The sequence below is a fragment of the Aegilops tauschii genome, chromosome 7 (genome assembly GCF_002575655.3).
Source record: "Aegilops tauschii subsp. strangulata cultivar AL8/78 chromosome 7, Aet v6.0, whole genome shotgun sequence".
Taxonomy (NCBI): domain Eukaryota; kingdom Viridiplantae; phylum Streptophyta; class Magnoliopsida; order Poales; family Poaceae; genus Aegilops; species Aegilops tauschii.
In genome coordinates, this window is record NC_053041.3 from 29,009,698 (window position 1) to 29,036,032 (window position 26,335).

General features: G+C 47.9%; 1 pseudogene; it reads left to right on the top strand.

Annotated features, from left to right (window-relative positions):
• Positions 1 to 6,947: 6,947 nt before the first annotated feature.
• LOC141026691 (uncharacterized) lies at positions 6,948 to 10,292 on the top strand (annotated as a pseudogene).
• Positions 10,293 to 26,335: the final 16,043 nt, after the last annotated feature.

Genomic DNA, 26,335 nt, shown 5'->3' on the forward strand with positions numbered 1-26,335 from the left:
CGCATCACCTTCCTCACACTCCAGAGCAATCATGCGACTTCCATGCATGGTTATAGTTCCCTTGTGACCCGGCATCTTGAGCTGTAGATAGACATAACAAGGCCGTGCCATAAACTTGGCATAAGCTGGCCGTCCAAATAGGGCATGATACGGGCTTCTGATTTTCACCACTTCAAAGGTCAAGGTTTCTGATCTCGAGTCATGCTCATCTCCAAAAGCCACCTCCAGGGCTATCTTACCAACAGGATATGCCGACTTACCAGGCACCACACCATGGAACACCGTATTGGACGGTTTAAGATTTTTATCTGTTAGCCCCATGCGACGGAAAGTTTCATAATAAAGGATATTGATACCACTCCCTCCATCCATGAGTACCTTAGTGAACTTATAACCTCCCACCTGAGGTGCCACCACCAGAGCCAGATGACCCGGATTGTCAACCCGGGGTGGATGATCGTCTCTACTCCACACAATGGGCTGCTCGGACCAGCGCAAATAACGGGGCACCGCCGGTTCAACGGCATTCACCATCCTCTTATGAAGCTTCTGATCGCGCTTGTCCCCTATTCAACTGCTTCGGGTTGCTCTGGTAACCCGACTGCTGCTGCTGCTGATTGCCCTGATGATTATAGCCACCTTGGTTACCTTGATTACTTTGATTGTTGTGTCCACCCTGGTTACCATGGAATCCCGAACCGAAATTTCCTCCGCCATAACCCGGCCCATGAGAGCCAGAGCCCGAACGGCCTCCTGATCCATGATAATACCGGAAAGAGTCAGAATTTTTGAACTCTTGCATGATATAACAATCTTTCCAGAGGTGTGTAGATGGTTCCTCCTTCGTCCCATGCTTTGGACAGGGATGGTTCAACAGATACGACAAATGGTCTGGATTAGGATTCGGCATTCCATTCCGCCGGGGCGGTTTACCCTTACGCCGCTGGCCCTTGTCGTGCGTATTAGTGTTAGCCACAAAGTCTAAACTATGGTCCGCTTTACGCTTGCCGCCGTTTCCATGACCCGCCGGGTTGTGGTGCTGCCCCTTGGCATTGCTGCTCTTCTTTCCCTTCCCTGTCTTGTCATCGTCAGACTCGGGATCCTTGGTACTATCAGAGTCGGCATACTTCACCAGTGCAGCCATGAGGGTTCCCATGTCATTACAATGACGTTTGAGCCGTCCCAACTTCAACTTCAAGGGCTGAAACCGGCAATTGCCTTCCAATGTTAAAACTGCGGTGTCAGCGTTGATGCGGTCTGATGAGTGCAAAATCTCCGAAACCCGGCGCACCCAATGGGTTGTTGACTCTCCTTCCTCCTGGACACAGGCAGCTAAGTCCACAATTGACATGGGCTGCTTGCATGTACCCTTGAAATTCTGAACAAAACGGGCTCTCAACTCAGCCCATGACCTGATAGAATTAGCCGGTAAACTCTTTAGCCAAGTGCGGGCCGTTCCTTCTAGCATCATGGTGAAGTACTTCGCACATGCCGCATCATCCACGTCCAGCATCTCCATGGCCATCTCATAGCTTTCGACCCATGTTTCAGGGGATAAATCAACGGTGTAATTCGGCACCTTGCGCGGGCCCTTGAAATCTTTGGGCAGGTGCACATTGCGCAACGCCGGGACAAGACATGGCACTCCCAAGGAACTAGAGGTAACTCCTGGTTCCACCGATGTGGTTGGATGAACCGAAGTAAGCTGATGGGCCTCGTGCTGCGCTGCTAACTCGGCCTCTCTGCGTGCCCGAGCCCGGTCCACCACATCCTGAGCATCACCGGCACCACCCGCCAGGTTATGGCCACGGGGCGGATCACGGTTCCGTGCATTGCTTGACACTGCCGGTTCATCCATACGCCTGCTGTAACTCCGGCTTGGACGGGGAGTGGAATGAATCCGATCGCGACTATATGAATAAGCCTCCTGTTGGATCAAGGCTGTCTGAAGAAGCTCCTTAACCCGACGCGTCTCGACCACTGCTGGAGAATCGCCTTCGATCGGGATGGCCGCCAGCCGTGAAGCGGCAGCGACAATGTTGTCCATTGGGTTAGAATAATGACCCGGTGTTGTGGGGACATGAGGTACCACAACGTTGTTCTGATGAGGCGGATCCACCAAACGTGGCTGAACCGGCGCCCCTACTCCGGGTGCCTCTGCCCGGTTTACCACCGGCGGATTACTGGTTCCTGCCACTGGGGTGTTAAAGAGATTTCTAGCGTCGTAAACCGGCGGTAGGCGAGATCGGTGCCTCCTCTTCAGGACTTCGTTCGACGCACTCTGATCCAGCATAATCCGGTAAGCTGGTGCATCCAAAGCGGCCCACTCCGCGGCTATCCTGGAATCCTCAGGTGCTAAGTCGGCTTTTGCCTAGGAGATCTGATCTTGCACTTTCGCGACTTCCGCATTGTGTGCATCCTGATCTGCTGGGTTAATCTCTGCCATCAGCATTGCCAACACATCAAACAAATCAGATAGAACCTGAGCTGGCGGTCACACAGGGCCTCCTGCCCCAGCCGCTGCCGCCGCTGCTGACCCAGAAATCATCGCCGTCGCGGTTGAAGAGTGGAGCGTTGGTTGCGTGCCTGCCATGAAGATCGCCACCCGGTTTGGCAGATCGAAGGGGTCCGGAATACTGTCGCCATCGGAACAGCCGCCAATCCGGCCATCTTGTAACTGATATAACGACTCGGTCTCTCCAGTCGCTGACTCGTCGCCGGAATAAACGACGGTCTCACCACCAGATTCCGACCTATCCTCAGATTCACCTCCATGGATAACTCCCACAAAGGCACACTTCATGACAGGCTTGACCCGGGCAGATCTCGCACGCTGAGCCGTTTCGACGAGGTCGGTGCAGATGTCCGGCTCAGGGCCCGGTTCACCGATCTTGCCAATGAAAACGTGTATGCCACCAAAGGGGACCCGGTACCCGTACTCGATTGAGCCGGCCTCGGGGCCCCAGCCTGCATCGTCGATGTAGAGCTTGCCGCGACGACTCTTGGTCATCCGGCCCACAGCATAACCTTTGAGTCCTTCGAAGCTGCCCTCCAAGAACTTGAAACCATCATGCGATAGCCCCACGGTGGGCGCCAACTGTCGTGGTTTTGTCACGGCAGATGTCCTAGAGAAAGGACTTAGTCGTGGAGCCATCGCTACGGGTTAACTTAAAGGGGTTAAAGCGGACAAGGGACGCAAGAGAGTTTTATACTAGTTTGGCCCTTCGATGAAGGTAAAAGCCTACGTCTAGTTGTGATGGAATTGATGGGGTTTCGATGACCAGGGAGCGAATACGCTTTGCCTGAGTCTCGAGTTGTTGTTTGTTGTCCCTGAACCGCCGTTGGGTCGTCCCCTTATATACATGGGTTGACGCGCGTCGGTTTACAGACTCCGAGGCCGGCTCATAATCGTGTCCGGCTCGGTCTCTGCTACGCATATCTTACAGCACAAGTTTATATCTCAATGCCGGTTTGTGGCTACATGCCTTAAACCGGCTTTGGGCCCTGGGCTTTCATGAAGCGTCACCGTCTGTCTTCATGGGCTTCCGATACAGATGAACTACTTATGAAGTTAACCCAGCCTCTCCTGGCCGGTTTATGCCCAGTGGTAATATCCCCAACAGTCACCAACATACATAACTCATAGTACTATATCATCAACGAACGTTAAGCGTGCGGACCCTACGGGTTCGAGAACTATGTAGACATGACCGAGACACCTCTCTCGTCAATAACCAATAGCGGGACCTGGATACCCATATTGGCTGCTACATATTCTACGAAGATCTTTATCGGTCAGACCGCATAACAACGTACGTTGTTCCCTTCGTCATCGGTATGTTACTTGCCCGAGATTCGATCGTCCGTATCTCAATACCTAGTTCAATCTCGTTACCGGCAAGTCTCTTTACTCGTTTTGTAATACATCATCCCGCAACTAACTCATTAGTTGCAATGCTTGCAAGGCTTATAGTGATGTGCATTACGGAGTGGGCCCAGAGATACCTCTCCGACAATTGGAGTGACAAATCCCAATCTCGAAATACGCCGACCCAACAAGTACCTTCGGAGACACCTGTAGAGCACCTTTATAATCACCCAGTTACGTTGTGACATTTGGTAGCACACAAAGTGTTCCTCAGGTAAACGGGAGTTGCATAATCTCATAGTCATAGGAACATGTATAAGACATGAAGAAAGCAATAGCAACATACTAAACGATCGAGTGCTAAGCTAACGGAATGGGTCAAGTCAATCACATCATTCTCCTAATGATGTGATCCCGTTAATCAAATAACAACTCATGTCAATGGCTAGGAAACATAACCATCTTTGATCAACGAGCTAGTCAAGTAGAGGCATACTAGTGACACTCTGTTTGTCTATGTATTCACACAAGTATTATGTTTCCGGTTAATACAATTCTAGCATGAATAATAAACATTTATCATGATATAAGGAAATAAATAATAACTTTATTATTGCCTCTAGAGCATATTTCCTTCAGTCTCCCACTTGCACTAGAGTCAATAATCTAGATTACACAGTACTGATTCTAACACCCATGGAGCCTTGGTGCTGATCATGTTTTGCTCGTGGAAGAGGCTTAGTCAACGGATCTGCAACATTCAGATCCGTATGTATCCTGCTAATTTCTATGTCTCCCACCTGGACTAGATCCCGGATGGAGTTGAAGCGTCTCTTGATGTGCTTGGTTCTCTTGTGAAATCTGGATTCCTTCACCAAGGCAATTGCACCAGTATTGTCACAAAAGATTTTGATTGGACCCGATGCACTAGGTATGACACCTAGATCGGATATGAACTTCTTCATCCAGACTCACTAGTAGAAAACTGGGCTTTGGTCACAGGGCAATATTCACATTAGTCCCGGTTCAGTCACGAACCGGGACTAATGTGAGCATTGGTCCCGGTTCGTGCGGCCAGGGGCCTGCCGGGCCTCGTGGGGGCATTGGTCCTGGTTCGTCCGGACCCTTTGGTCCTGGTTGGTGGGACAAACCGGGACCAATGGGCCACGCTCCTGGCCCACCACCCTTTAGTCCCGGTTCATAACACAAACCGGGACTAAAGGGCTGGTCCTAGTTGCGGCCAGTGTTTAGTCCCACCTCGCCAACCGAAGGGCGCTCACACCAGTTTATAAGCCCGTCCCTCTCCGCCTTGTTGAGCTTCTCTCAAAGTGCAAATAGATGCCCTTATACAGGGAATTTGACCTAAATTCACAGTAAATTTCTTTGAATTTCATTGAAATTTATTATGAATTTAGGTTGAATTTTCTCTATAGGCGCATCTATGTTCATTTTTTTATAGTAAATAAAAATGAATAAACCTTAATAAAATAAAATAAAATAAACTATAGTAACTAAAATAAATAAACTTTAATAAATTAAATAAAAATAGCAGCAGTAAAATAAATATAAATAAAATAATTAAAGTAAAATACATAAGTAATTAGAAATAAAATAAATAAGTTTTTTGTTGTAAGTAGAAACAAAACAAAACAAATAAAGCAAAAGAGAAAACAAAAAACAGAGAAAAAAATTATGCCACCTACTGGGCCACCACGGCCTGAATACGACTTGAAACCCATCCGTGGGCCAGGATTCAGGCCCGCAGAAGGCCCAGTAGGCCCCACAGGCAAAGAGAACGGTTAGATCCGAAAGCCTGCAGTTGAGAGGAGTTCGAGAGGGTGGGCGCAACAGCGCTTATAAACCACTCTTGAGCCCTCTCAACTAGCGAGGTGGGACTAAACTTTTGACGCGGGGCAGCACAAGGCCTTTGGTCCCGGTTGGTGCCACCAACCGGGACTAAAGGGGGTCATTGGTCCCGGTTCGTGGCACCAACTGGGACCAAAGGCCTTTAGTTCCGGTTGGTGCCACGAACCGGGACCAATGAGTTCCCTATATATACCCCATCGCCACAGCAGAGCACTCCACAGTGCTCTGTTTTTTCTGGCCGGCGAGGGGAGGGCATTTGGGTGCTCTAGCTCACCTCCTATGCACATGAGGTGTTCGATGAAATGTCCGAGCCACACTAGTTAATCTTTCTCCTCTCGAAACTCGACCTCCGAGCTCCATTTTCCCCGAGATTTGTCTAGGTTTAGCGGTCCGTCACGTCCCGTCCCCGTCTTCACCGCCGTCGATCGCCCGCGCCGATCTTGTCGCCAGCACCACCGTGGTGAGCCTCTTGTTCTTATCTTCTTTCTGAAAGGAAAAAATTCTTACTTTAGATAGTTACTTGTCTAATTTTGTTACTTTTATTATTCCTTCTTATTACATAGTGCGATGGTTTTGGTATCCGCCCCCGTCGGCCCTCGTCCTGTCTGTGATTCGGATGTAGTATATATTATCTTTTTATAACTATTTGGTTCATTTATTGTTTATGACAAATATACCGACCAACGTGACATAGATTTTATTTATCTAGGAGCTGGTTGAACCGGAAATTCTAACCGACCCTATTGTTGAGAGGTTAAATTTAGTTGAAGAAGAAAACAATTACTTGAAGGAAAAAATAATAAAAATTGAGGAGGAGAAGATGATATTGGAGTTGCATGTTGCGGATGTCGTCGATGATCACAAGATCAAGATGGATGCAATGCGCTTGAAGATTAGAAAGATTAGAAAATATGCCATTCATACCGAGGCTTGGTATCATTATGCCGTTGGATCAATTGTTACCTTGGTTGCGATTATGATCGCATTTGTTTTCGCATTGAAATGTTTTACATAGTTTCAATGTATGGTTTAATTAATTAGATGCTCTGGAGAGCTATATATATGTTGTTAGATGAGAACTATGTGTGTACTTTGGTTTTAATGTGATGATGAACTTCTATTAATTTCGTCACTTATTATCTATTCATGATGTTCTGTAATGGTTTTTGACACACTTAATTATATATAATGCACGCAGATGAACCGGCAATAGATGTACGATGACAGACACACCTCCGAGTACATTAAGGGCGTGCATGATTTTCTCGAAGTGGCTGAGGCAAACAAGCAGAATGGTTTTATGTGTTGTCCATGCCCTATATGTGGGAATACGAAGTCTTACTCTGACCGGAAAATCCTTCACACCCACCTGCTTTACAAGGGTTTCATGCCACACTATAATTTTGGACGAGGCACGAAGAAATGGGGGTTATGATGGAAGCCGACGAAGAAGAAGAGGACGATGACAACTATGTGTCCCCTGAATATGGTGATGCTGCAACAGGGGAAGCTGCTGAAGATCAAGAGGAACCAGACGATGTGCCCAATGATGCTGCAAGGGGGGAAGCTGCTGAAGATCAAGAGGAACCAGTGCCCGATGATGATGATCTCTGCCGGGTCATTGTCGATGCAAGGACGCAATGCGAAAGTCAAAAGGAGAAGCTGAAGTTCGATCGCATGTTAGAGGATCACAAAAAAGGGTTGTACCCCAATTGCGAAGATGGCAACACAAAGCTCGGTACCGTACTGGAATTGCTGCAGTGGAAGGCAGAGAATGCTGTGCCTGACAAAGGATTTGAGAAGCTATTGAAAATATTGAAGAAGAATCTTCCAAAGGATAACGAATTGCCCGACAGTACATAGGCAGCAAAGAAGGTCGTATGCCCTCTAGGATTGGAGGTGTAGAAGATGCATGCATGCCCTAATGACTGCATCCTCTACCGCGGTGCGTACAAGGATCTGAACGCATGCCCGATATGCGGTGCATTGCGGTATAAGATCAGACGAGATGACCCTGGTGATGTTGACGGCGAGCCCCCCAGGAAGAGGGTTCCTGCGAAGGTGATGTGGTATGCTCCTATAATACCACGGTTGAAATGTCTGTTCAGAAACGAAGAGCATGCCAAGTTGATGCGATGGCACAGTGAGGACCGTAAGAAAGACGGGAAGTTGAGAGCACCCGCTGACGGGTCGCAGTGGAGAAAAATCAAGAGAAAGTACTGGGATGAGTTTGCAGCTGACCCAAGAAACGTATGGTTTGGTTTAAGCGCGGATGGCATTAATCCTTTCGGGGAGCAGAGCAGCAATCACAGCACCTGGCCCGTGACTCTATGTATGTATAACCTTCCTCCTTGGATGTGCATGAAGCGGAAGTTCATTATGATGCCAATTCTCATCCAAGGCCCTAAGCAACCCGGCAACGACATTGATGTGTACCTAAGGCCATTAGTTGAAGAACTTTTACAGCTGTGGAATGGAAACGGTGTACGTACGTGGGATGAGCACAAACTGGAGGAATTTAACCTGCACGCGTTGCTGTTTGTAACCATCAACGATTGGCCCGCTCTCAGTAACCTTTCAGGATAGACAAACAAGGGATACCACGCATGCACAGATTGTTTAGATGACACTGAAAGTATATACCTGGACAAATGCAGGAAGAATGTGTACCTGGGCCATCGTCGATTTCTTCCGACCAACCATCAATGTCGAAAGAAAGGCAAGCATTTCAAAGGCGAGGCAGATCACCGGAAGAAGCCCGCCATGCGTACCGGTGATCACGTACTTGCTATGGTCAATGATTTACACGTAATCTTTGGAAAGGGTCCCGGCGGACTAGCTGTTCTGAATGACGCTGAGGGACACGCACCCATGTGGAAGAAGAAATCTATATTTTGGGACCTACCCTACTGGAAATAGCTAGAGGTCCGCTCTTCAATCGACGTGATGCACGTGACGAAGAACCTTTGCGTGAACCTACTAGGCTTCTTGGGTGTGTATGGGAAGACAAAAGATACACCTGAGGCACGGGAGGACCTGCAACGTTTGCACGAAAAAGACGGCATGCCTCCGAAGCAGTATGAAGGTCCTGCCAGCTACGCTCTTACGAAAGAAGAGAAAGAAATCTTCTTTGAATGCCTGCTCAGTATGAAGGTCCCGACTGGCTTCTCGTCGAATATAAAGGGAATAATAAATATGCCAGAGAAAAAGTTCCAGAACCTAAAGTCTCATGACTGCCACGTGATTATGACGCAACTGCTTCCGGTTGCATTGAGGGGGCTTCTACCGGAAAACGTCCGATTAGCCATTGTGAAGCTATGTGCATTCCTCAATGCAATCTCTCAGAAGGTGATCGATCCAAAAATCATACCAAGGCTAAGGAGTGATGTGGCGCAATGTCTTGTCAGTTTCGAGCTGGTGTTCCCGCCATCCTTCTTCAATATCATGATGCACGTCCTAGTTCATCTAGTCGACGAGATTGTCATTCTGGGGCCCGTATTTCTACACAATATGTTCCCCTTTGAGAGGTTCATGGGAGTCCTAAAGAAATATGTCCGTAACCGCGCTAGGCCAAAAGGAAGCATCTCCATGGGCCATCAAAACAGAGGATGTCATTGGGTTTTGTGTTGACTTCATTCCTGGCCTTAAGAAGATAGGTCTCCCTAAATCGCGGTATGAGGGGAGACTGACTGGAAAAGGCACGCTTGGAGGGGACTCAATAATATGCAGGGACGGATATTCTTGGTCTCAAGCACACTACACAGTTCTACAGAACTCTACCTTGGTGACCTCGTATGTCGATGAACACAAGAACAGTCTGCGCTCCAAACACCCGGAGCAGTGTGACAACTGGATTACATGTGAACACATCAGGACTTTCAGCAGTTGGTTGGAAACATGTCTCAGAGGTGACACCACTGTTTGTGATGAGTTGTACTCGTTGTCCAGGGAACCATCTTCGACTGTATTGACTTACAAAGGATACAAGATAAATGGGAATACATTTTACACGATCGCCCAAGATCAAAAGAGCACCAACCAAAACAGCGGTGTCCGCTTTGATGCAGCAACCGAGAGGGGAAAGGACACATATTATGGTTACATAATGGACATATGGGAACTTGACTATGGACATGATTTTAAGGTCCCTTTGTTTAAGTGCAAATGGGTCAATCTGTCAGGAGGCGGGGTACAGGTAGACCCACAGTACGGAATGACAACAGTGGATCTGAACAATCTTGGGTACACTAATGAACCATTCGCCCTAGCCAATGATGTGGCACAGGTTATCTATGTGAAGGACATGTCTACCAGACCGAGAAAAAGAAAAGATAAGGAAGCGAATACATCATACGATGAGCCAAAGCGCCACATAGTTCTTTCAGGAAAAAGGGACATTGTGGGAGTGGAGGGCAAGACAGACATGTCTGAAGATTATGAAAAGTTTCATGAAATTCCTCCCTTCAAAGTCAAGGCTGACCCAAGCATCCTGATAAACGATGAAGACTATCCATGGTTACGGCGCAATAAGCAAATGACACAAGCGAAGAAAAAGTGAAGACTTTCTCCCGCAACTATTATGATGATACCATGCGAACTTTGTAACAGACGAGTATGATACCATTGTCCGTTTTGTACACGAAGTGCATCTAGTTTTTGCCGTAACCCTCTCAACTTTCTTGCACATGCTATGTGGATGAAATGATGATACCATGCCAACTTTCAACCTTTTCAGAGTTCATTTGAAATGCTTTTCAATTTTAGGGTCTTATAGCTCAAAATAATTAGTAAATGCATGAAAAATAACAGGCCAAAAATTAAAAATTATGCCACCTACTGGGCCACCACGGCCTGAATACGATTAGAAACCCATCCATGGGCCAGGATTTAGGCCCGCAGAAGGCCCAGTAGGCCCACAGGCATGTACAGAGAGGTTAGGCCCGTAAGCCTGCTTTAGAGAGGAGCTCGACAGCTCAGGCGCACCGCGCCTTATAAACAGGTGCGGCTCTCTCTCAGCTAGCGAGGTAGGACTAAACTCACCACCACGCCGCTGTGCAAAGCCATTGGGCCCGGTTGGTGGCACGAACCGGGACCAATTCCACCCTTTGGTCCCGGTTGGTGCCACGAACCTTGACTAATGAGGCTGTGGCCCCACGAGCACCTTTAGTACCGGTTCATGGCACGAACCGGTACTAGAGTTTCTTACTAAGAAGTTTTTTAGTCCCACCTCGCTAGCTGAGAGGCACTAGGAGCGGTTTATAAGCCCTGAGTGCAGAGACGATGAAGAAGAGGCGCAATGCTCACGTTGCTTAGCTTCAAGCCTTGAGGAATAAGGTAGACTGCATGGAACTATGTGCAGTGCACTCTACACTATTCCGAAAGGCTTGAAGCAAATCAACGAGCATTGCGCCTCTTTTTTATTTTTAATAACTTATTACAACTCCGGACTTCTTGTGTTCCGACAAAATAAAATAAACTTTAATAAAATTTATGAAACTAAAATTAACAAAGTATTTTCTGTTCAAAACATTATAAGAAACCTCTAGTATTATTGAAACTAAAATCATATAAAATTGATGCAACTAAAATTATCGAAGTATTTTCTGTTCAAAATCATTAAAAGCAAAAAGAATTTTCATAAAGAACTTTTTTTGATAGAAACTTTAATAGCAAAAAGAATTATCATAAACTAAAATAAATAAGTAATTAGAAACAAAATAAAATAAAATAAATAAGTTTTTTGTTGTAAGTAGAAACAAAACAAAATAAATCAAGCAAGCAAAAAAGAAAACAAAAAAACTAAATACAGCAAAAAGAATTTTCATAAAGAACTTTTTTTGATAGAAACTTTAATAACAAAAAGAATTATCATAAAGTAAAATAAATAAGTAATTAGAAACAAAACAAAATAAAATAAATAAGCTTTTTGTTGTAAGTAGAAACAAAACAAAATAAATAAAGCAAAAAAGAAAACAAAAAAACTAAATACAGCAAAAAAATTGTTGGGGCGCTGTCCGCTGGGCCGTCCAACCCTCGGGTTTGCAAATACAGGCCCACAAGGGCTAGAGGGCTCAACGGGCAGCACACCAAAGTTAGGCCCAGAAGCATGCTATAGAGAGGAGTTCGAGACAGCAGCCGCAGCGGGGCTTATAAACCACTCCGAGCCCTTCTCAACTAGCGAGGTGGGACTAAACTTTTGGCGACGACGCGGGCAGCAAGAGGCCTTTGGTCCCGGTTGGTGCCACCAACCGGGACCAATGCCCCCCCTTTAGTCCCGGTTGGTGCCACCAACCGGGACCAAAGGCCGCCGCTTCCCGCCCTTTGCGCTGCTGAAAAGAGGCCTTTGGTCCCGGTTGGTGGCACCAACCGGGACTAGTGCCTACCTTTAGTCCCGGTTGGTGCCACGAACCGGGACTTAAGGCTTTGCTATATAAGTTCACACTTAGGAAATTTTCAGAGTTACCTAGCAGTTGCTGCCCCGACGACGCTGACACCGCCAGGCTGCCCCAACACCGCCCGCCGCCCCGACGCCGCCAGGCTGCCCCAACGCCGCCCGCCGCCCCCGTCGTCGCCGTCGGCGTCGCCCGTGCCCGTCGTCGCCGTCGCCGTTGCCCGCGCCCTCGCCGTCAGCCGCGCCCCTGCCATGACGCGCGCCACCCCGGCCTGTCCCCGTCGTCGCCGTCGCCCTGCATCGCCCTTCGCCGCCGACGCCTCTGCCCCTGCCCCGACCACGCCGCCATCGCCTCTGCCCCTGCCCCGACTTGCCGCCGTCGCCTTGGTCAGGGCCGGCACTGCCCCCTAATTTCTCCCTGTTTTTTCTGCACATTTATATGCTTATATGTATATGTATGAGTATATGTATGTGTGTATATCTGTTTATATGTCCTTTTTTAGATCTTTTTTTTGCATTTTCTCTGTGTATATGTATGTTTATATGTTCTCTGTGTACATGTATGTATATATGTTCTCTGTGTATATATATGTTCATGTATATATGCAAAAGATAGATTTTTAGAAAAGTTAGGAATTTTTTCTGTTAATAGTTTTTTTGGTGATATTAATTATTGTAGAATATGCAAATGTTTGTATATTCATATGAACAATGCATTAGGCAAAACCTTTTCTTCTTTTCGAAATTTTCTATTTGAACATTTTTTTATGAATGACAGGAAAAAGGAAAATAAGAAGAGGAAGAAAGGAGAAGAAGAGGAGAGGAAGAAGAGGAGAAATAAATAAGAAGAGGAAAAAAGAAGAAAAAGAAGAGGAGAAGGAGAAAGGAATAGAAGAGAAGAAGAAAAAATAGAAAAAATTCTATTTTTTCTTCTTCTCTCCTCTATTCCTTTCTTCTTCTCCTCTTTTTTTTTCTTCGATCTTCTCCTCTATTCCTTTTCTTCTTCTCCTCTTTTTGTTTCTTCTTCGTTTTCTTATGTTTTATTGGGTCTATCGTGGTCGATATACCCCTCTCCCGATTACTTCAACACGAGGGGGGGTCGATATACCCCCTCCCCGATAATATTATTTTCCCATGTACGTTCATTGTCGTTGTCGATATAACCCCCTCCCGATAACTTCAACACGTGGGGGGGGGTCGATATACCCCCTCCCCGATAACATTATTTTCCCATGTATGTATGTCGTTGTTGTCGATATATATAACTCCCTCCCAGATAACTTTGACATGATGGACGGTCGATATTTATACCCCCTCTCGACCGTGATAACTTATACCACGGGAGCACCCCCCCGGCCCTCTCGCTCGACCAAAACTCTCGATCACACCCAAACCGTAGAAAAAACGATGTCGGTCTCCTACCCCCTCCCGCCGCGCCCCTACCCTTGAAGCGTTGCTGAGGCCACCCCAAACCCGGAATAAGCTAGGTCTACGTTTGCACTAACCACCTGCTGTCATGTTTGTGTAATAATTGCCATGTTGTAATATTTGCAGAAACAATGGAGCACGGACGAGACGAGCAAGCAGAAGAGGTGTTGGGGGACATAATCTTAGCCGGAGGTGATATCTTGTCGTATCTTAACGACAATGATGGTCTGGAAGAACAGGGTGAAGAAGCAGGCTACGGTGATCGAAGAGTGGAGGAGGAAAGACATGATTATGATGGCTTCGGTGACCCAATGCTGGTGCAAGAAGGAGCCCGTGGTGATGGCTCTGGTGACCGAACAGAGTGCGACCAGGTAAATATATTAGTTAAGCCTGTGCTGGCTAGCTAATTGATGCATTCATTGTTTTGGTATGTACACATATTAATTAACACTCGTCTTTCTTCTTTTTTCTAGCCCTCCGGATCGAGCACAACTGCGGTAAAGAGACGAGGCCCGAAGAGAAAGTTGCGCTCGGATGAAAGGTTTGAGATCACAGCAATCGCGCGCGACGGCCAACCGATTGAACCCATCCGGACAAAGGATGCATTTGCTGCTCAGTGCGGGGTTCTAGTTAGGGACAAGATCCCGATCAGCATCCACCAATGGTATAAGCCTAAGAAGGAAGACCCTGAGGTGTCTTATGTCAATGATATGCAGAAAGATGATCTTTGGACTGAGCTGAAGGCAAATTTCACCCTACCGCCAGAGGAGGATCCGGAGAAGCCAGTTAAAGAGCAATTAATCAAGTCTCATGCTCTTAAGAAGATGGCAGACCTATTCAGGAGGTGGAAGAATGAGCTGAAAACGTTTGTCGACAAAGAAGAGACACCAGAATTCATTAGCCGGTATGAGAAGATCAGAGATCACTGGCCCGCATTTGTGGCCCACAAGACATCGGAAAAGAGTAAGAAGATGTCAGCGACAAACAAGAAGAATGCTGCGAAGAAGAAGCTTCACCATCGCACGGGGTCAGGTGGCTACCTCAAAGCCCGGCCTAAGTGGGCCAAGGCTGAGAATGATCTCCTTGAAAAAGGGATCGAACCACAGACAATGAACTGGATAGACCGTTGCCGGACTTGGTTCTTCGGGGCTAGCGGAACCTTGGACCCTGTATCAGGGAGGTGCGTTTGGACGAACGAGCTTTTGAGAATACCAGTCAAGAAGATTCAGCAATATATCGATGCAGCGCAGGAAGGGACGTTCGTTCCAGACAGAGAGAACGACGAGCTCACAATGGCCCTCGGGAATCCTGAGCACCCTGGACGGACACGAGGCACGCCAGGCTCCGTTCCGTGGAAGGCTGGTTTTCCGGACGTAGGCGGTTACAAAAGCCAGGAGAGGAGGAAAAAATGGAGCAGACCCAAATTCAGAAGCTGCACGAAAGGGTTCAAGCGCTAGAGGAACGAGACAGCAATCGACATGCCGAAACTACCCCCGAAGCTACCCCGCCATCTCAGCGGAGAAGCAGCGTGGCTTCCACCGAGCTGCTTCAGCTGGAGCATGTCTTGACGGCTCCTGCTAGCTACCCCGTGGATGCTATCACGGAGTCTCAACATTGCCACCTTATGGCGCAATGGCAGAACTTCAAAGTCAAGGCGGCTGTTGGCTCTGTTTTACCTCCTGAACCCGGCGCAACCTACCATTGCCGACCGATTCCAGAAGGATATGCTAGGGTGATGGTGGATGAAATAACGGAGGGATTTGAGGACCTCCAGCTTGACCACCCTACCGGTGAAGGGGAGACTCGGCTGGGTTTAGCTCTGAAGACTCCGTGCCTATGGCGGAAGGAGCTCATCAACCTTCCGAACTAGACGGCTCCGGCGAGTAAGGGCAGTCCGCCTCCTCCTCCGGCGAGTGATCAGGGCACTCAGCCTCCTTCTCCGGCGCGTAGCGGCACTCCGCCTCCTCCTCCGCCTCCTCCTCCGGCGAGTGATCAGGGCACTCAGCCTCCTTCTCCGGCGCGTGCCGGCACTCCGCCTCCTTCTCCGCCTGCGCCGGCGCGCCAGAGCAGCCAGCCTCCTCCTTCTCCGCCTCGTCAGCAAGGGCGGAAGAGACCCGCCGCCGCTGCGGCTGCTCCGGCGCGTCGTAGTCCTTCTCCTCCGCCTCGTAAGCAAGGAAAGAAGACAACCGCAGCCGCTCCGTCTGCTCTACCGACGTTTAGCAGTACAGCTGCCAGAGGCGGGAGGCAATACAAATTCGGTCCTTCTCTGAAGACTCCAGAGAAGTTACCATACGAGAGGACCGAGGAGGAAACCAGCAAGATCGTGCGAGCCGAAGTGACAAACTTCTTTGAAGGGGTGAAAGCAAAGAAACATCCACCTCCGGAGGAGAAGGTAGATCCGGTGAAAGCAAAGCGCACTCTGGCTGCCCTGACAAAACCACCAGAGTCTCTGCCGAGAGGCAACTATGACCGCATTCTTGCAAAGACATATGCCGAAGCGGAGCGGTCGGGAAGTACTGTCAGTGATCAAAGGTTAAAAGAACGACGAGATGGGAAAAAATTTGCCCAGCTCGGCGAACAAGCGAACCAATCGTGCCCCCCGCTCAAGGTGTCAAAAGACATCGTCGCTAATGATCCGAGGATGGTGCCCGGTTATAGCAATCTTGGAGATTACGTGCCCGACGATGTACGTTATGAAATCATGGAGGTGGACGAACACAAATACCATTACGGGAAGACCCTCGTCGAAGATGAAAGATCTCTAACAACGATGATGCGGAGATTACATGATTGGTACATGAAAACCTGCAGAGAGTCTGATGGGATGAGTACTTTGACGCTGAGAGTTAAACCGGAGCATGACCTCGTTGGAATTGAACTGCTGAATGTTCCATTTGAGGATTTCTTCCAGTTTTACAATCAAAAGGCCTCGATAAAACAACGATCACTTGCTACTGTCTGTAAGTAGTACTACTTCTGTCATTAAGTCTCTCTATATAGGTCAGCTCTTTCATTGCATGTATTTATAATTATCCTCACTATATTATGCAGATTGAAGATCGCCGAATTGAAGAAAAGACAAAACGGATATTGGGTTCATTAACACAAATCTCATAGATGCATATACGGTTGAAAAACATCCCAAAGAAGCCGAGGCCAACTTGCTACAATCGTTGGTATTAAATCAAAACAAAGATATAATACTCTTTCCTTACAACTTCAAGTGAGTGTTACTGTCTTGTGCATATTCGGTTTCCCTTATTAGTCCAGGTTATGGTAATGTAATTGATGACTTATGCATGCATGCGCAGCTTCCACTATATTCTCCTAGAGATTAAGCTTGAGCAGGGAGTAGTAACCGTCTTAGGCTCGAGACGAAAAGATCCCCAGGACTATGCGAACATGACTCAAATGCTCGAGAAGTAAGTTAAATCGATCATTATCCACCATATCAGCAACTTTGTTCATTTCCTGATATCAAGTAATTGTTTTCTTTGTCTGGCAGGGTTTGGAGAAAATTCACCACAAAAGCTCCGGGACTGCCGAAGAAGCTGCAATTTAAACACCCGAAAGTAAGTACTATAGTAGCATGTTCCGCGCATCTCCTAGTGATTCAAGCCCTAGTTTCATCAATACCATTTAGCATGCTTGCTTATCAGTTTGATTGACCTCTATTTCTTGTAAAGTGGTTGTGGCAGGAACCCGGGAATAATTACTGTGGATACTACGTTTGCGAGTCCGTCCGCTACACGACCTGTGAGCGGGGCTACTCTGAAGAACAATATGAAGTGTGTAAGCAATAATATTCACAATTTTATTTTATTACCATCATTTGTGTTGAGTTTCATTTATTCATATATATATATGTATTGACCCCCTTCTTCAAATTAGATGTTTCGGAAGCGGGATGAACTCCTAGCACCAGATCGTAAGCGAGGAATTCAAGAGGAATTGGCGGCATTCTTCCTTGACCACGTGATCGCTGAAAACGGAGAATACTATGTGGACCCTGTGTTCTTACAATTTAATTAGGAGATTGTATTGTAAGAGATAATTATTGTATATATGTAGCCGATAGTGTCGGATAGATATACGAGAACTTGTTGTTCGACCAATCTCTCGGAGAAGGAGAGGTGGTCGATATCACTTCTCTCCGTATGCATATGTTCATGACGATCTTCTGTTTCCTTCGTTTGATTACTAGCTAGCGTGTCTAGTCCTCTCCATACGTATATAGTACGTAGCGTCGACCAAGCACGGAGATAAGAGAGGACACTTCTCTCTATTAATTAGCTAGCTAACACAATATATGAAACACCTAAATTAACCCCCCAAAACCCCCCAACCCCCCCCCCCCCCCCTTTAAAAAAAACAAAAACCCCAGCCCCTGAAATGCTGACGCGTGGATGCCTATTGGTCCCGGTTGGTAGCACCAACCGGGACAAAAGGCCCTGCCTATTAGTCCCGGTTGTTGGCACCAACCGGGACCAAAGGCCCCCCTGCCTGGGCTGGCAGCAGCGGCCACGTGGAGGACCTTCTGTCCCGGTTCGTGTAAGAACCGGGACTAAAGGGTTAGGGCTTTAGTAATGACCCTTTAGTCCCGGTTCGAAAACCGGGACAAAAGGCCCTTACAAACCGGGGTAAAAGCCCCTTTTCCTACTAGTGACCCCTTCAGTTGCTGCTTCCGAAGCAGCTATGTACTCTGCTTCACACGTAGATCCCACCACGACGCTTTGTTTAGAACTGCACCAACTGACAGCTCCACCGTTCAATGTAAACACGTATCCGGTTTGCGATTTAGAATCGTCTGGATCGTAGAAACTTTATTTTCTTGTTATGATGATTTTCAACTTCACTATGAAATTCTTTGAACTTTTCAAATGTTTCAGACTTATGTTTCATTAAGTAGATATACCCATATCTGCTTAAATCATCTGTGAAGGTGAGAAAATAACAATATCCGCCCCGAGCCTCAACATTCATTGGACCACATACATCTGTATGTATGATGTCCAACAAATCTGTTGCTCGCTCCATAGTTCCGGAGAACGGCGTTTTAGTCATCTTGCCCATGAGGCACGGTTCGCAAGTACCAAGTGATTCATAATCAAGTGATTCCAAAAGTCCATCAGTATGGAGTTTCTTCATGCGCTTTACACCAATATGACCCAAACGGCAGTGCCACAAATAAGTTGCACTATCATTACCAACTCTGCATCTTTTGGTTTCAACATTATGAATATGTGTATCACTACTATCGAGATTCATCAAAAATAGACCACTCTTCAAGGGTGCATGACCATAAAAGATATTACTCATATAAATAGAACAACCATTATTCTCTGATTTAAATGAATAACCGTCTCGCATCAAACAAGATCCAGATATAATGTTCATGCTCAACGCTGGCACCAAATAACAATTATTTAGGTCTAATACTAATCCCGAAGGTAGATGTAGAGGTAGCGTGCCGACGGCGATCACATCGACTTTGGAACCGTTTCCCACGCGCATCGTCACCTCGTCCTTGGACAGTGTTCGCTTAATCTGTAGTCCCTGTTTTGAGTTGCAAATATTACCAACAGAACCAATATCAAATACCCAGGTGCTACTGCGAGCTCTGGTAAGGTACACATCAATAACATGTATATCACATATACCTTTGTTCACCTTGCCATCCTTCTTATCCGCCAAATACTTGGGGCTGTTCCTCTTCCAGTGACCAGTCTGCTTGCAGTAGAAGCACCCAGTCTCGGGCTTAGGTCCAGACTTGGGGTTCTTCTCTTGAGCAGCTACTTGCTTGCTGTTCTTCTTGAAGTTCCCCTTCTTCTCCCCTTTGCCCTTTTTCTTGAAACTGGTGGTCTTATTAACCATCAAAACTTGATGCTCCTTCTTGATTTCTACCTCCGCAGCTTTTAGCATTGCGAAGAGCTCGGGAATCGTCTTATCCATCCCTTGCATGTTATAGTTCATCACGAAGCTCTTGTAGCTTGGTGGCAGTGATTGAAGAATTCTGTCAATGACGCTATCATCCGGAAGATTAACTCCCAGTTGAATCAAGTGATTATTATACCCAAAAAATTTGAGTATATGCTCACTGACGGAACTATTCTCCTCCATCTTACAGCTGTAGAACTTATTGGAGACTTCATATCTCTCAATCCGGGCATTTGCTTGAAATATTAGCTTCAACTCCTGGAACATCTCATATGCTCCATGACGTTCCAAACGTCGTTGAAGACCCGGTTCTAAGCCGTAAAGCATGGCACACTGAACTATCGAGTAGTCATCAGCTTTGCTCTGCCAGACGTTCATAACATCTGGTGTTGCTCCTGCAGCAGGTTTGGCACCTAGCGGTGCTTCCAGGACGTAATTCTTCTGTGCAGCAATGAGGATAATCCTCAAGTTATGGACCCAGTCCGTGTAATTGCTACCATCATCTTTCAACTTTGCTTTATCAAGGAACGCATTAAAATTTAACGGAACAACAGCACGGGCCATCTATCTACAATCAACATAGACAAGCAAGATACTATCAGGTACTAAGTTCATGATAAATCTATGTTCAATTAATCATATTACTTAAGAACTCCCACTTAGATAGACATCCCTCTAATCCTCTAAGTGATCACGTGATCCAAATCAACTAAACCATAACCGATCATCACGTGAAATGGAGTAGCTTTCAATGGTGAACATCACTATGTTGATCATATCTACTATATGATTCACGCTCGACCTTTCGGTCTCAGTGTTCCGAGGCCATATCTGCATATGCTAGGCTCGTCAAGTTTAACCTGAGTATTCTGCGTGTGCAAAACTGGCTTGCACCCGTTGTAGATGGACGTAGAGCTTATCACACCCGATCATCACGTGGTGTCTGGGCACGACGAACTCTGGCAACGGTGCATACTCAGGGAGAACACTTTTATCTTGAAATTTAGTGAGAGATCATCTTATAATGCTACCGTCAATCAAAGCAAGAAAAGATGCATAAAAGATAAACATCACATGCAATCAATATAAGTGATATGATATGGCCATCATCATCTTGTGCTTGTGATCTCCATCTCCGAAGCACCGTCCTGATTACCATCGTCACCGACGCAACACCTTGATCTCCATCGTAGCATCATTGTTGTCTCGCCAATCTTATGCTTCTACGACTATCGCTACCGCTCAGTGATAAAGTAAAGCATTACAGGGCGATTGTATTGCATACAATAAAGCGACAACCATATGGCTCCTGCCAGTTGCCGATAACTCGGTTACAAAACATGATCATCTCATACAATAAAATATAGCATCATGCCTTGACCATATCACATCACAACATGCCCTGCAAAAACAAGTTAGACGTCCTCTACTTTGTTCTTGCAAATTTTACGTGGCTGCTATGGGCTTAGCAAGAACCATTCTTACCTATGCATCAAAACCACAACGATAGTTTGTCAAGTTGGTGCTGTTTTAACCTTCGCAAGGACCGGGCGTAGCCACACTCGGTTCAACTAAAGTTGGAGAAACTGACACCCGCCAGCCACCTGTGTGCAAAGCACGTCGGTAGAACCAGTCTCGCTAAGCGTACGCGTAATGTCGGTCCAGGCCGCTTCATCCAACAATACCGCCAAACCAAAGTATGACATGCTGGTAAGCTGTATGACTTATATCGCCCACAACTCACTTGTGTTCTACTCGTGAATATGACATCTACGCATAAAACCTGGCTCTAATACCACTGTTAGGGAACGTAGTAATTTCAAAAAAATTCCTACGCACACGCAAGATCATGGTGATGCATAGCAACGAGAGGGGAGAGTGTTGTCTACGTACCCTCGTAGACCGTAAGCGGAAGCGTTATATCAACGCGGTTGATGTAGTCGTACTTCTTCACGATCTGACCGATCCAAGTACCGAAAGCACGGCACCTCCGAGTTCTGCACACGTTCAGCTCGATGACGTCCCCGCCTTCTCGATCCAGCAAGAGGGGCGAAGTAGTAGATGAGTTCCGGCAGCATGACGGCGTGGTGACGGTGTTGGTGAAGAACAATCTCTGCAGGGCTTCGCCTAAGCACTACGAAAACTATGACGGAGGATAAACTAGAAGGGACGGGGTTGCCGGCACACGGCTTGGTGTTTCTTGATGTGTCTTGGGTGCTAGCCCTACCCCTCTATTTATATGTTGAGCCTTGGGGTCGAAACTTGGAGTAAAAGCCTCCACAAAGTCGGTTTCATCCGAAAGGCAAGAGTCCTTCTCGGACTCCAGGGCCAGACGCCAAGGTTCCCGGCGTCTGGACTCAGACACCAGAGACCCTGGCGTCTGGCCCCTGGACTCCGCAAAACTTCCTTTTGCGCTTTCCAAAAACCTCGTGGGCTTTCCCCTTTGGCCCAGATAAAGTGTTCTCGTGCCCAAACATTTTGGGAAACATCCGGAACCCCTTCCGATGGATTCCGGAACCTTTCCGGAGATCAAACACTACTATCCACATACAATCTTTACTTCAGGACCATTCCGGAGTTCCTCGTCATATCCGTGATCTCATCCAAAACTCCGAACAACATTCGGTCACCAACATACCTAACTCATAGTACTATATCGTCAACGAACGTTAAGCGTGCGGACCCTACGGGTTCGAGAACTATGTAGACATGACCGAGACACCTCTCTGGTCAATAACCAATAGCGGGAACTGGATGCCCATATTGGCTCCTACATATTCTACGAAGATCTTTATCGGTCAGACCGCATAACAACATACGTTGTTCCCTTTGTCATCGGTATGTTACTTGTCCGAGATTCGATCGTCGGTATCTCAATACCTAGTTCAATCTCGTTACCGGCAAGTCTCTTTACTCGTTTTGTAATACATCATCCCGCAACTAACTCATTAGTTGCAATGCTTGCAAGGCTTATAGTGATGTGCATTACCGAGTGGGCCCAGAGATACCTCTCCGACAATCGGAGTGACAAATCCTAATCTCGAAATACGCCAACCCAACAAGTACCTTTGGAGACACCTTTAGAGCACCTTTATAATCACCCAGTTACGTTGTGACGTTTGGTAGCACACAAAGTGTTCCTCAGGTAAACGGGAGTTGCATAATCTCATTGTCATAGGAACATGTATAAGTCATGAAGAAAGCAATAGCAACATACTAAAGGATCGAGTGCTAAGCTAACGGAATGGGTCAAGTCAATCACATCATTCTCCTAATGATGTGATCCCGTTAATCAAATAACAACTCATGTCAATGGCTAGGAAACATAACCATCTTTGATCAACGAGCTAGTCAAGTAGAGGCATACTAGTGACACTCTGTTTGTCTATGTATTCACACAAGTATTATGTTTCCGGTTAATACAATTCTAGCATGAATAATAAACATTTATCATGATACAAGGAAATAAATAATAACTTTATTATTGCCTCTAGGGCATATTTCCTTCATTAGGTAAGCCCAGAGAGACACCTGGGAGCAACATCCGGGCCAAACCCACAGCTACAACCCCTCCCTGTAGACCCGACGCGTCTGTTTCCCCCCTCCAGGTGCCGGCGGCGGCGCCGTCCGTGAGGGGGGCCACACCCCGGAGACGCGTGTCGGGCTTTTGTAACCGCCACAACACTTTCAGACTTGTGAGAGGCCGCATACGCAAGATTGGCGGCATGCTAGCCCCCGGAGGCCGCCGGCCACAGTCGGAGACATGCGAAGGGCAATCCGCGTAGAGGGAAGTGTTCGGATACTTATCCATCACCAAAAATTATGAAAAAATACCATCATTCCTACAGCACATGTGCCCACGTCGTGTAAAAAAATCATGATTTTATCGCACTCCGAGTATTTAATAATATTCACGCCGCACCGTTACCGCAGAACGTCTACTACTGTCATCGCGTCCGTGAGGGGGGCCACACCCCGGAGACGCGTGCCGCCTCTTCAGACATGCCACCACACCACCCGGCATGTATGAGGGCCCGGTACGACGCTCCGGTGGCATTGCTACCCCCCAAGGGCCCCCATCCCGCCTAACCCTGCAGCGGTTGACCACGAGATCTAGCCCTTTGACTTCCCAAGGACGGGCTTTGACCAGTGGACCTCTCCACCCGGTTGTGTTAGGTCATCCAAGAGAGACACCTGGGAGAAACATCCGGGCCAAACCCACAGCTACATCCCCTCCGTGTAGACCCGACGCGTCCGTTTCCCCCCTCCAGGTGCCGGCAGCGGCGCCGTCCGTGAGGGGGGCCACACCCCGGAGACGCGTGTCGCCTCTTCAGACATGCCACAACACCATCCCGCATGTATGAGGGGCCTATGCGACGCTCCGGTGACATTGCTTCCCCCCCAGGGCCCCGTCCCGCCTAACCCTGGAGCGGTTGACCACGAGATCTAGCCCTTTGACTTCCCAAGGACGGGATTTGACCAGTGGACCTCTCCACCCCGTTGTGTTAGGTCAGCCCAGAGGGACACCTGGGAGCAACACCCGGGCCAAACCCACATCAACATCCCCTCCGTATGGACCCGACGCGTCCGTTTCCCCCCTCTAGGTGCTGGCGGCGGAGCCGTCCGTGAGGGGGGCCACACACCCGAGACGCGTGCTGCCTCGTCAGACATGCCACAACACCACCCCGCATGTATGAGGGGCCGGTGTGACTCTCCGGTAGCATTTCTACCCCCAGGACCCCCGTCCCGCCTAACCCTGGAGCGGTTGACCACGAGATCTAGCATTTTGACTTCCCACGGACGGGCTTTGACCAGTGGAGAGAGACACCTGGGAGCAACATCCGGGCCAAACCCACAGCTACATCCCCTCCGTGTAGACCCGACGCGTCCGTTTCCCCCCTCCAGGTGCCGGCGGCGGCGCCGTCCGTGAGGGGCGCCACACCCCGGAGACGCGTGCCGCCTCTTCACACATGCCACAACACCACCCCGCATGTATGAGGGGCCTGTGCGACGCTCCGGTGACATTGCTTCCCCCCAGGGCCCCGTCCCGCCTAACCCTGGAGCGGTTGACCACGAGATCTAGCCCTTTGACTTCCCAAGGACAGGATTTGACCAGTGGACCTCTCCACCCCGTTGTGTTAGGTCAGCCCAGAGGGACACCTGGTAGCAACATCCAGGCCAAACCCACATCAACATCCCCTCCGTATGGACCCGACTCGTCCGTTTCCCCCCTCCAGGTGCCATCCGTGAGGGGGGGGGGGCACACACCGGAGACGCGTGCCGCCTCGTCAGACATGCCACAACACCACCCCGCATGTATGAGGGGCCGTTGTGATGCTCCGGTGGCATTTCTACCCCCAGGACCCCCGTCCCGCCTAACCCTGGAGCGGTTGACCACGAGATCTAGCCCTTTGACTTCCCACGGACGGGCTTTGACCAGTGGAGAGAGACACCTGGGAGCAACATCCGGGCCAAACCCACAGCTAAATCCCCTCCGTGTAGACTCGACGCGTCCGTTTCCCCCCTCTCGGTGCCGGCGGCGGCGCCGTCCATGAGGGGGGCATTCCCCGGAGACGCGTGCCGCCTCTTCACACTAGTAGAAAAAGGGGCTTTCGTTCGGGCCTGGCCAGCCCATTAGTCCCAGTTCTTATACGAACCGGGACCAATGGGTGCATTCGTCCCGGTTCGTGAGCCCAGGTGGCCGGCCGGGGCCTCATGGGCTTTGGTCCCGGCTCGTCTGGACCCATTTGTCCCGGTTCTAGGCACGAACCGGGACCAATGGGCCTCGCTCCTGGCCCACATCCAATGGTCCCGGTTCCAGCCACGAACCGGGACAAATGATTTGCCTATATATAGCCCATCGCCGGCGAGCAGAGCACTCCACACTGCTCTGTTTTTTGCTGGCCGGCGAGGGGAGGGCATTTGGGTGCTCTAGCTCACCTCCTATGCACATGAGGTGTTTGATGAAATGTCCGAGCCACACTAGTTAATATTTCTTCTCTCGAAACTCAACCTCCGAGCTCCATTTTCCCCGAGATTTTTCAAGGTTTAGCGGTCCGTCATGTCCCGTCCTCGTCTTCACCGCCGTCGATCGCCCGCGCCGATCTCGTTGCCGGCACCACTGTGGTGAGCCTCTTGTTCTTATCTTCTTTTTGAAAGAAAAAATATTCTTACTTGAGATAAATAGTTGTCTAATTTCTTACTTTTATTATTCCTTGTTATTATATAGTGCGATGGTTCTGGTATGCGCCCCCGTCGGCCCACGTCCTGTCTATGATTCGGATGTGGTATATATTATCTTTTTATAACTATTTGGTTCATTTATTGTTTATGACAATTATGCCGACCAACGTGATATAGATTTTATTTATGTAGGAGGTGGTTGAACCGGAAAATACAACCGACCCTATTGTCGAGAGGTTAAATTTAGTTGAAGAAGAAAACAATTACTTGCAGGAAAAAATAAAAAAAATTGAGGAGGAGAAGATGATATTGGAGTTGCATGTTGCGGATGTCGTCGATGATCACAAGATCAAGATGGATGCAATGCGGTTGAAGATTAGAAAGATTAGGAAATATGCCATTCATACCGAAGCTTGGTATAATTATGCCGTTGGATCAATTGTTACCTTAGTTATGATTATGATCGCATTTCTTGTTGCATTGAAAGGTTTTACATAGTTTCAACGTATGGTTTAACTAGATGCTCTGGAGAGCTATATGTTGTTCAATTTGAACTATGTATGTACTTTGGTTTTAATGTGATGATACCATGCCAACTTTCAACCTTTTGAGAGTTCATTTGTAGTGCTTTTCAATTTCAGGGTCTTATAGCTGAAAAAATC